The following is an 11,415-nucleotide window of genomic DNA, read 5'->3' as shown; positions in this document are numbered from 1 at the left end:
TGTCCATTTCAAAATTGTTTTCTTAAAATTATACTTTTTACGCAAACTTTTCAATCAATGTTTTTATAATTATATTTCGATTCCCAGTAAAAAAATAAAAATAAAAACAACCCACTTCTCCCTTAAAAACAATCATTTAAATTAATTTTTTGTTGGCCTTTCAAAGTTGTTTTAATTAAAAAAATGTATAAAATTATTTATTTGTTAAAAAAAAAATACACACACACAAACGAAAAAATAAACAAACAAATAAAAACTAATAAATGTTTTGGTTTTGTTTTGGTTTTCAAATGGCGCTCTCCGAGTTTATGTAATTTCAATTTTCTGTTTTTAATAAAAAAATGTTCCATGAAAAACTTTCCCGTTCTCATTAATTAAATCGAAACATTTCCAATTAAACAAATATGGATATATGTTCTTTTTCACTTTCTTTATTTACTTTTTTTCATAGTTCTTTCCGGAAGTTTACTTTTTTTTTCGAACAAATAAATAATTTTAAACATTCTTTTGAATTGTCAAGATTCATTTTCTCCAGTAATATCGGTTTACCAAGTTTCTGGAAGTAATAAATGATAATTTTAGTTTAATTTAACGTTTTCGGAAGTAATAAATGTAAATTTTGGTAAATTTATTCTTTCTCTTTCTGGAAGCAATCGTTCGACCATATAATGATGTCTCCCCTAGATTTGTATAGCAAGTGTGTGAAAAAATGGCGTCTCCAATTTCGGCAATAAAGGGTATAAGCATCATTTTATTCATTGTTGATTTATTCAAACAGTCCTTTGGAAAATAAATATTTAAAATAAAGTGGGATTCTCCTTGGGTGTTGAGTTCCATGGCGACCAGCAGAATTATTTAATGGTCGCTCCCTTAGCTCCCCTTAGTCAAGGCTAACGCATGCGCACTTAACATTTATAATTTATTTACTTACGTTGCCTTTCGCACTTTCACAAACATTATTTATTTACGTTGGCTTAACTCTTTTCATGAATAAAAAAGAAAATAAACCTGAATTTGTCACTTTTACAAACATTTATTTATTTATGTTGGCCTAACTCTTTTCAGGAATATTGGAAAATTTTTTACTCTTTATGAATATTAAAAGAAAAAAAGTTACTAAAAATCTATTAATAATTTCTCACTTTTACAAACATGTGTAATTCATGTATTTACTTACGTTGGCTTAAGTCTTTTCATGAATATTAAAAAAAAACTAAACCATGTATTGATAATTTCTCACTTTTGCAGACATTTTTAATTTATATGAGTGAATAATTATTTGGGTAAATATTTACATTCAGGTCCACCTCCAAAATTTTCTTTTTTAAATGACGACTTTTATTGATAAATAAATCCCTGCAACTTTCATTGAGAAATAAATCTACTGAACCCCTCCTTTTTTTAAATAGTATTTTCGGGTGGGTATGCTGACAACAAATATCAGTTAAATTTTGCAAATATTTTTTCACCCCCCTCCAAAAATAGTGTTTATTCCGGAAGCTGTTCTTAAGATGAGAAGGTTGAGGGTGATTAAAGGGGGGGCTAATCTAAAAAAAATACCCAGTTTTTTAAATGATTAAAATAATTTCTCACTTTTACAAACAATTTTACATGCACACACGAGCAACTATTTTGTTAACTTTTTTGTACTTTTTTATTTAAAAATTAGTAAATTTCAATGAATAGAATAATAAATCATTTATCATTCATATGTGTTTTTGGTTTTGTGTTGAATAAAACGTTTTTTTTTCATTGCAACAATAATGAACCGATTTAAATCTTCCGGCAGGCGTTTAAACGTTACGAAATTATCAATAAATCGTTTAGTTACTAAGCCAACGTCAGTAAATAAAAATATGTTCCGTAAGCATGCATTAGCCTTGACTATTCTATCTATATACCTTCCTCTCTATCCGTCCATCTCTAATCCCTCATCCTATTTTAGTCTTCTAAATTAATTACAGTTATTAGGCATTTTCAAAACATGGACAAATCCTATTTTAGTCACCTAATTTTCTGATGTGAAATAGAAGTTATTTGGAAATTACCGCTACCTTGAACAGCACTAGAAGTAACTGGTAAAACCTTTCTAATTAAATTGATTTCGGCAGCCATTTGGTAACAAGATGACAGAGCCTTAGCCATAGCTGCATGAGGAATACCTGCAACCTTGCTGCCAAGTAGAAGAATTATTTATTCTACTTTGAAACATTCAATTTTTCCAAAATCTCATGTTCGACATCTCCAAAAAAATCCAATATGGGGAAAAATATTGCAGAAAGGCAAACTTATTGTTTGGGATGAATGTACAATGGTACGCAAAAAATCACTTGAGGCTCTTGGTCGATCCTTGCAAGATTTGCGTGGCAATGTCAGACCATTTGGAAATGCAGTAATATTGCTTGCAGGAGATTTCAGACAAATATTACTTGTTATTCTTCAATCAACACCAGCAGAGGAAATAAGTGCTTGCCTCAAATACTCTACTTTTTTGTGCCATGGGAAGACATTAAACTTAACTCACAATATGCATGTCCAGTTGCAGACTGTTGGATCCGCACATAAATTTTTGCATCACTTGTGGGAAATTGGGTACGGAAAAGTGCCAGCTAATCAGAGATAAGGGCAAAATTCTTTGACTTTTAACTTCTGTAATTTTATTACATCAAAAGAAGAGTTAGTTTAAAAGGGTTTAGCAGATATTCAAATTATAAGAATTCCACTTGACTGAGTGAACGAGCTATTCTTGCAGGTCAATACAAAGACTTTCCAAAGAAATTCCAAGTGAGGTAGTCAAATACAAATCCATCGAGACTATTGTGAAATCAGATAAAGTGGTTAATCATCCAACAGCTATATTTGCCAGGGATGCTACTGCATGTATTGGAACTGAAATTTGGCGTACTAATTATCATGTTGTGAAATATAAACCAATCCAAGCTTTGCAAAGGCACATAGATTGCAGTAACAAACAAAAAATTAACAAACAATATCATAGAAACAACAATCTTAACAGGACTTTTTACACATGAATATATCTTCATTCCACACATTCCTATGATTCCACCGGATACATTTTATTGTCGTTTGCAATAACCATCAACAAAGCACAGGGAACAATCTTTACAATTGTGTGGTTTACAGTTACACGCCGACTGTTTTTTCACATGGACAATTTATGTTACGCATTCAAGAGTCACCAAACCAGAAATCTTTACATCAGCTAAGAAAATGGAACAACAAAAACTGTGTACCCATACGAAATGGAAAATTAAACCTATAAGAAACATGTTTTTTCTCATTTTGGAACTTTTTCCATTGAACCAATTTGAGCCACAGAAACGTACAGCTAGTATATATATATATATATATATATATATATATATAAGTGGATTAGAACAACGAGAAAAGAGCAGAGTAGAATATATTGTAATGTATTAGTAAATTCATTAACACAATTAAAATAAATTAAAAAGAAAACAGTGTTCGTTATAATTTAGATATATAAGCTAGATAGGGATATATATCCTAGAGTTCTTTTAATATTGAAAACAACAATACAAATTTTGGTGCTCGTTGACCAGTTCACCCATACATGGGCTGAAAGAAAAAATCGAACCTGGAATTTACATATATATATAGACACAACCAAAAAAAATATTGTACACTAGGCATACAGATGAAAAGATAAAGAAAATTAAAGAAAAAAAATCGAACCTGTACTGAAAAAAGATATAGACACAACGAAAAAATAGGAAAAATAGACACATTAAAATTATATATAGATAGATTTATATGCTAAATTAAGAAGAATTGTAAAAAAAACAGATAGCTATATCGACATACAGATAACGATTTGTTGATTTGGAATATGAAAATTGAAAACACAGAAGAAAGAAAATTGATGTTTTTTTATTTTGGATATTCTGTTAAATGGTAAAGGTGATGCAACCGACATCAGAATTTGTTGACGTGGACAATTTTGGGTTGCCACGAATCTGTGTTTTGTTATTTGAAATTTTATTCTTGGTGAGATGCGACTTTGTAAATGCTTATAAGGAATTATTTTATTATTATTTTTATGTAATTGATGTTTTCTAAAATGAGAATTGTGCAGGCTTTTCTTGTTCTTTGGCATGTATTTTTCGCAGAATAGAGGGGAGTGACTCTTTGCCTTGTGGGGTTTATTGACATAATAATTACTTTAAAAGTAAGAACATGTTGTTAATTAATGATAATAATAATAATAATAATAATAATAATAATAATAATAATAATAATAATAATAATAATAATAATAATAATAATAAAATTGCGAAAAAGAGAAATAAACAAGATATAAGCAGTGTAAAAAAAAGACACACTACTGGATTGAATAAGGGGTCAACTGGTTCTTAAGTTTTGGAAGAGTCAAAGGTTTAGTCGATATTTATTCTAATTTTCGTGGTTGTGGATTTTTTTTTTCGTGGGATGTCTCTCCGGATGCGTAATTCGGCAGGAGACATAGGAAAATGCTCTCGTAATTTTATAAGAAAAATTTTTTATCTCGTAGGAGTCATGACGAGAGATATCATGATCTCTGCATGATTATAAGATGCGAGATGGGAGCCATCGGGTCACAGAGTTGTTAACCTTCGACGGCGTAAGGATTCGCGCCACATGGTATTATTTGTGAATATTATTTTATTAATTAGATGTTATGATTTATTGAATAATGGTATGACAGTTCCTTTGCCAGTGGGGTTAGCTTAGGATTCCCTTTGCAAAAGTGGGTAGTAGAAAATGTATGTCGAAAACATACATTTTGAGAAGTAATAGGCAAATATATGCTATAGAATGGATCGAGAGAGAGAAAGAGAGAGAGAAAGAGAGAGAGATAGAGAGAGAGAGAGGAGGGATGAACAATTGTAGACCCGTTGAACGGAAGTCAGTGTCAGCTGATCGGATTATGTGTGAGTCACGTGATTAGGTTAGCTGAATCGTTGAGATTGAGTTTGGACTTAGAAGGCGACAGACGGCTTTACAGTCGTCTCCCCCTTCACTGTGGGGACGCTGACATGTGTAGAAATGAGACCAAGAGATACCACGCAAGCCAGAGATTCACTTTTCATCCTTCTGCGAGACATCTAGAAAGTGAAATAAACTATAAAACCAATTCATCGTTTTGGCGTGATAGAATCTTCGTCCAAACACGAGACACGAGATGAATCCAGATATACCAACATCGCGACGCAGGAAGATATGTCCAAATAATACATGTACCACACACACACACACACACACACACACACACACACACACACACACACACACACACACACACACACACACACACACACACACACACACACACACACACACAACGGCATATGAACATATCATTTAATAGACTGACCACTAGACGATCACAAAACGTTAATTCTGATTAGATATAACACACACGATCCCTTTTTATAATACAACAACACAACACCTTCAGTCGAACGTTAATAAAAAAGTGTTACGTTGCATGTTCTACATATATGTATGTGTATATAAAATGCGTTGGGTATGTGATGATTAGTGAAATTTCTCCGTGTCATTTAGTGTTTATAAATCTTTACATATAACTAGATATAATATATATATATATATATATATATATATATATATTGATATGTATTTTGCTTGAAGCATTGTGTGGGATAGGTATGTAGTAGAGATTTAGAAGGCTATCACAATGCGAGGAATGATATATAGTCGTTGTCGGGAAAAGAAGACGAGAACAAGTGGAGATTTACAAATCAACAAGTACATGCATATATGTCTATATATGTATATATACTTATTCAGTTGTATTAGGTAAAAATGTCTAAAAAAATAAATACATAAATACAAATAAATAAAAATATATACATGTTAATTACCTAATCAGACCGTACATAAATCCTCCCCTCCTCACATTTGCTCCGATACCCCACACAGCTATCCAACTTACGCTTCATCATCTAGCATGATCTGAATCGATCTGTTATGTTCACCATTTGAAAAGGGATTTTTTTTCCGAAATTTATAATGGATATTGTCGCAGACATAACAAATACGACATTTCTACCTAATACAACTGATTATATATATATATATATATATATATATATATATATATATATAAATTCTGTCTTGAGACGTCGGAATTTTTCTCATTCTTTTCCTATATTATGGTCATGTCACTAATAAGGCTGCTGGAGGTAAGCGATTTAACTGAGTTGACGCTATCCGCCTAGAAGTTTAAATCAAATTATAAAAAGACCAAACCAGACCTATTGTTCCTGTGCGTATTCGGCATTGACGTAGTTTCGTTAGATGACTTCGTGATCAAAGAATACTTAAACTGCACATCCAAATCTGATTCCCAATATCGTCATGGGCATGGAATATGTGCCTCCATTAGAGATGGTTTTACATGTGGTAAGGCATTTCCAGACAACATCCAAATCTGTCCTATATTTGCCTTCAATTAGCACTTGCTCTCAGCACCGCGTTCATATGCTGTCAGCTCACATTCATGACTTCAATGTTCACAATGTTGAATCGCTTATTAGTAAAAACAGTTAGTATATATATATATATATATATATATATATATATATATATGCGTGTGAGTTTGATGTGCTATTTTAATTCTTTAGCTTACAGAGAATATATATATATATATATATATATATTTAATGTTGAGATTATATATTTCAAATTCTGTTAAGACCATTTTCCTTAAATACCATTTTATATTTATCCGACGATTTCTATAAAATTACGCACAATTCTTTCTGTATAAAACAAAAGTACGTTCTACAACTTTAGACATTCTAATACAAACATAACATAAAACAATTTATATTATTGTATAAATAAATATAAAACTAAAGAAAATGTTGAAACCAATTATACTTATATTTATATTATGTCAGTGCAAAAACAATATCGTTTTTTCACAAATGTTATTTTTATATATTATTTCTGAATTGAATCATTGATATATGGGCCTTATTGAGGGACTCGAAGTAGATGCATTGGTTCAGATGTGGCAACAATATTCCATGCATGTTCTAAACATATATGTTCCGGTTCATATTGCCTGAGATTGTTAAGTGGTGGAGGTTTAAATACATTTCCAGCTCATATGATATTTTACTAATTTATAAATTATTTATATTGCTAGTATAAACTTGAATTGTTTAAGGCTTGTATAGGCGTGGATCTCACGAACAAATTCTACTGCGTTATAATACATTACATATATATATTCGTTAAAATTCCCGCATTCGATTTAAAGATGCCCGTGTGGAACAAAACAGCTGTAATAATAACATCCAGGATTAGAACTGTAGTACAAATAATCCAAATGATAGAACTAATTAATTGTTTAAATATAAAAATAGATTTCAATACTTATAGTCATTAAAATACAATTTACTTTTTGGATCAAACGCATAGTTTATTGTCGCTCCTTTCGGCATACATTTGAGAAATGAACAACTTTAAATTTAAATAACGCTATTAGGTACTTGGACATGTAATAACGTTTATATTGGGATTCCTTTACATCTTGTAACTGCTACATATTTTAACAATGTTTGAACTTATGCAAAAAAAAATTGAATGCAGACAGTTTTCACGAATAATAATTTATAGAAATGCAAATGTCAATACAAATCGTGACATTCATAAAGATGAATATACTAAAAAATTAGGATCTTTATTAATATTCTGACAAGTCAAAAGTTTTTCTTTATCACCTCAGAAACACAGCCAAACTCGTTGAGAGCCATGTTTGTTTAAAGAAAATCAAATATTCCTTGTTTTCGGAATAAACTTGCCTTCATAAATTTTAAATATATTAAAGGAATGTTACTATACAAAATTCATAAAAGAATATAACCTGAACAGAGATTACTTTGTTTGTTAGAATAATCTGTAAATGACAGACACAAATTGTGACATAATAAAATTAAAATAAAACGTAAGTTTCAAATAGAAAAGTTTTCAGTTTTTATTAACCAGTAAAGACGATCTCAAACTAGACACTATAACCCTTTCTTGTTTTGAATTCACAGAATTGCCATTAGAATTCGAGACTAAATGTCATATAGAATCGTAAATTTTTAGCTCCTAGAATCATTTGTGTCCGTTCGTCTCTCCGTCCGTCTTTATCCTTTATTTCAAAACTTTAACCTTACCCATAGCTTTTAATTGCGTAGCCACCCCGATTGATACATATTTTATACTTGAACTATAATTTTCCACGAACCCTTTTTCCAATATAATTTTCTTGCTTTCAATTCGTAAAATTGTCATAAGCATTCGAGACTAAATGTCATATAGAATCGTAAATTGATAATGATAGTGATTATGAGTAGTCAAATATCAACGCATACCCTGTAGAATGTATACATTTAAATTGGCCTATAGGTAAAACTTACAGTTTCACAAGACAACACATTATACAGTTATTTAGTTTGCATAGGACTACAATAAACTGCGTAAGTAAAATCAGTAATACGAAGGGCAGATAACAGTGATGGGGTACCTCGAACATGAACTGTACATGCATCATGCTGGAAGTCAGTCATTCCAACTACATTGCCCCTGTAAAGTAATATTACCTTTTATGCCTGCTGCTCTAAGCTTAATGTTATTAAATTCATTTCATTTCGTTTATAGGAAAAAGTTTTCTCGTCAGGGAGCAGCAACAAATAATACATTTTTCTGTGTGTATTAAATTTATGTATAACTAGCAGTCCAACCCGGCTTTGCTCGAGCCCTGTGTACTTTTCATAACATTATGTGCATAGGTATATGTTAAAAAGTCTGCATGTGTACCGTAATACCTTTCTATATAATAGGCTTCTTTAACTACCATCGTGAAAAGTTGGTAGAGACAGCAGAGGTCAATTTAAAAAAAAATTGACTTCAATTTTGACCCCTTAATATATATTTTCTGGGGTTCAAATCAAATTATAAAAGTTGATCCAGGTCCAAGTAATCTACCCTTAAAATTTCATGTGTTTGGACCCAAAATTGGCGGAGGAGTTTGATAGAGATTTTAAAGGTCATGTCGTTGTACTTGGACCCCCTGAAAGCCAACGTTTTGGCTGAAAACCGATTAAAACGATTTTCCCCTATTAATAAAAATAGTTTTTTTTTCTTACAAATAAAAAAAATAATTTTTACAGGCGAATTTATTTACGTTCTTAAGAAAAGATATTCATATTTGTAGATATATCTCAGTTGTAGAGCATTCGGCTACAGGTCGAATGATCCCGTGTCCAAACCCGGTTGTATCTCACGACTTTAGTCTATTATTTTCTTAATAATAAAGAAGCGGTACAATTCCAAATCGCTGCAAATCATTCTTTGTTTATATATTTCAGTGTGAACAGGTATAGTATAATAAATTATGGGGTTTATCTATTTTATTTTTACTTTCATCATTTTGCTTTGGTTTTGATACCCCCAAATTCAAACCAAATTTATAAACCTTCCTATTCCTAACCTTTCATACATTCATAAATCAGAGTCCATTTTCTGTAGGCTGTTTTTGAACCAGTTAACGACGGGTACTTGCTAGTGTATATATATATATATATATATATATATATATATATATATATATATATAACCAAATAGGAGATGAAACCAAAAATCTTAATATTAATTCTTTAATATTTACAATATGCTTTAGTTTTATCATTTTGGTAAATTTAATTGTAATTTATATATATATATATATATATATATATATATATATATATATATATATATATATATAAGGAAATGTAGTTTATTGAAGCATTAGAGGTTTTGTATAAAGATAAGTGTTAGTCACAATGCGAAGAGTGGAATAATAGTACTTTTTAGAAAGCAAGACAATAAATGATTTATATACATCTCTTCATGAATATATGAATGTCTCTCTCTATATAAATATAAACTGCATATTTATAAATATATATACACACATATTTATTTAATGGTTTTATATTTTGCCAATACGACTTACTTAGAAAACCACAATCTACTGAATATTTTACAAATAGTGGGTGCTTGGAATTTTGATAAGCAAGTATGAACATGCACTTAAAAAATATGTCAGAATTTGATTGTGAATTAGTTTATTTTTAGTTTATATAGCCGGAAATCCCTATATAATAATTGTTTTTGTTGTTTTATTTTTACGATTGTAATTATTATCTATTGCTATGCCAATTAGTTACTCTCACGGGAAATGAAACCTGCAAAATATTTCAACAGATGCCCACATACATACACAGACATATATACATGCACATACATACATGTATAAGCACGGATAGATACATATCAATATCTATTTAAAATATCATTGATAATATATTGGTTTAAAATATAATTATCCACCGACACGTGCTTTGTTGTCTTCAACTTATCAGGGAGGCTGACTTTTGCGGGATTCGAAAACGGACCCATGGTAAGAAGTCTAAACTCTTACCATTCGTCTATCTTGCACAACTTTTTGGATATGTTGCGATTACATGGATGTTTTTATTTGTTTTTGTTTTTGCTATGCGTTTTGAATGAATTCAATTATTTGCCACTGATTTGTTTGTTTCTCCATTTTATAATGTTATTCTTTTGTTGACATGTCGTTGTTGGTTTATATATTTCATCGTTTTCTATATTTTATTTGCTTATTTTTATTAAAAGAGAATTAAATAAATAAGCAATAATAATTATTATTAATCAGCGTCTATTTCTGCTAAGAGCATTTATTCATGTCATACGTAAAGACCTTCATGCAATAAAATTTAGTATAAATATATTAATTAGTTTTCTTTTTTTGTCTGTGTACAAGTATTTATAATTTCAATCGTGTTTTTTGTTAATAGATATTTTTTTATTTTATCCTATGATCAAAAGATCTAAATATGTCACTGCATTGTAAGGTTAAAATGTGTAATTAATATTAAGAATGGTGTAATTAATATTAAGAATGCCGTAATTAATATTAAGAATTGTGTAATTAATATTAAGAATGTTGTAAATAATATTAAGAATAGTGTAATTAATATTAAGAATTGTATATTTAATGTTGAAAATGGTGTAATTATATTATGTATAGTGTAATTTATATTAAGAATGGTGTAATTAATATTAAGAATGGTGTAATTAATATTAAGAATGCTGTAATTAATATTAAGAATGGTGTAATTAAGATAAAAAAAATGGTGTAATTAATATTAAGAATGGTGGAATTATTATTAAGTATGATGCAATTAATATTAAGAATAATGTAATTAATATTAAGAATGGTGCAGTTAATATTTAAAATGGTGTAATTAATATTAAAAATGGCATAAGTAATATTCAAAATGATGTAATTAATATTAAGAATAGTAT

Source organism: Euprymna scolopes, chromosome 32, assembly GCF_053919585.1.
Source record: "Euprymna scolopes isolate OS-2025 chromosome 32, ASM5391958v1, whole genome shotgun sequence".
NCBI lineage: Eukaryota > Metazoa > Mollusca > Cephalopoda > Sepiida > Sepiolidae > Euprymna > Euprymna scolopes.
The sequence above is the reverse complement of the archived record's forward strand: the minus strand, read 5'-3'. Positions refer to the sequence as shown.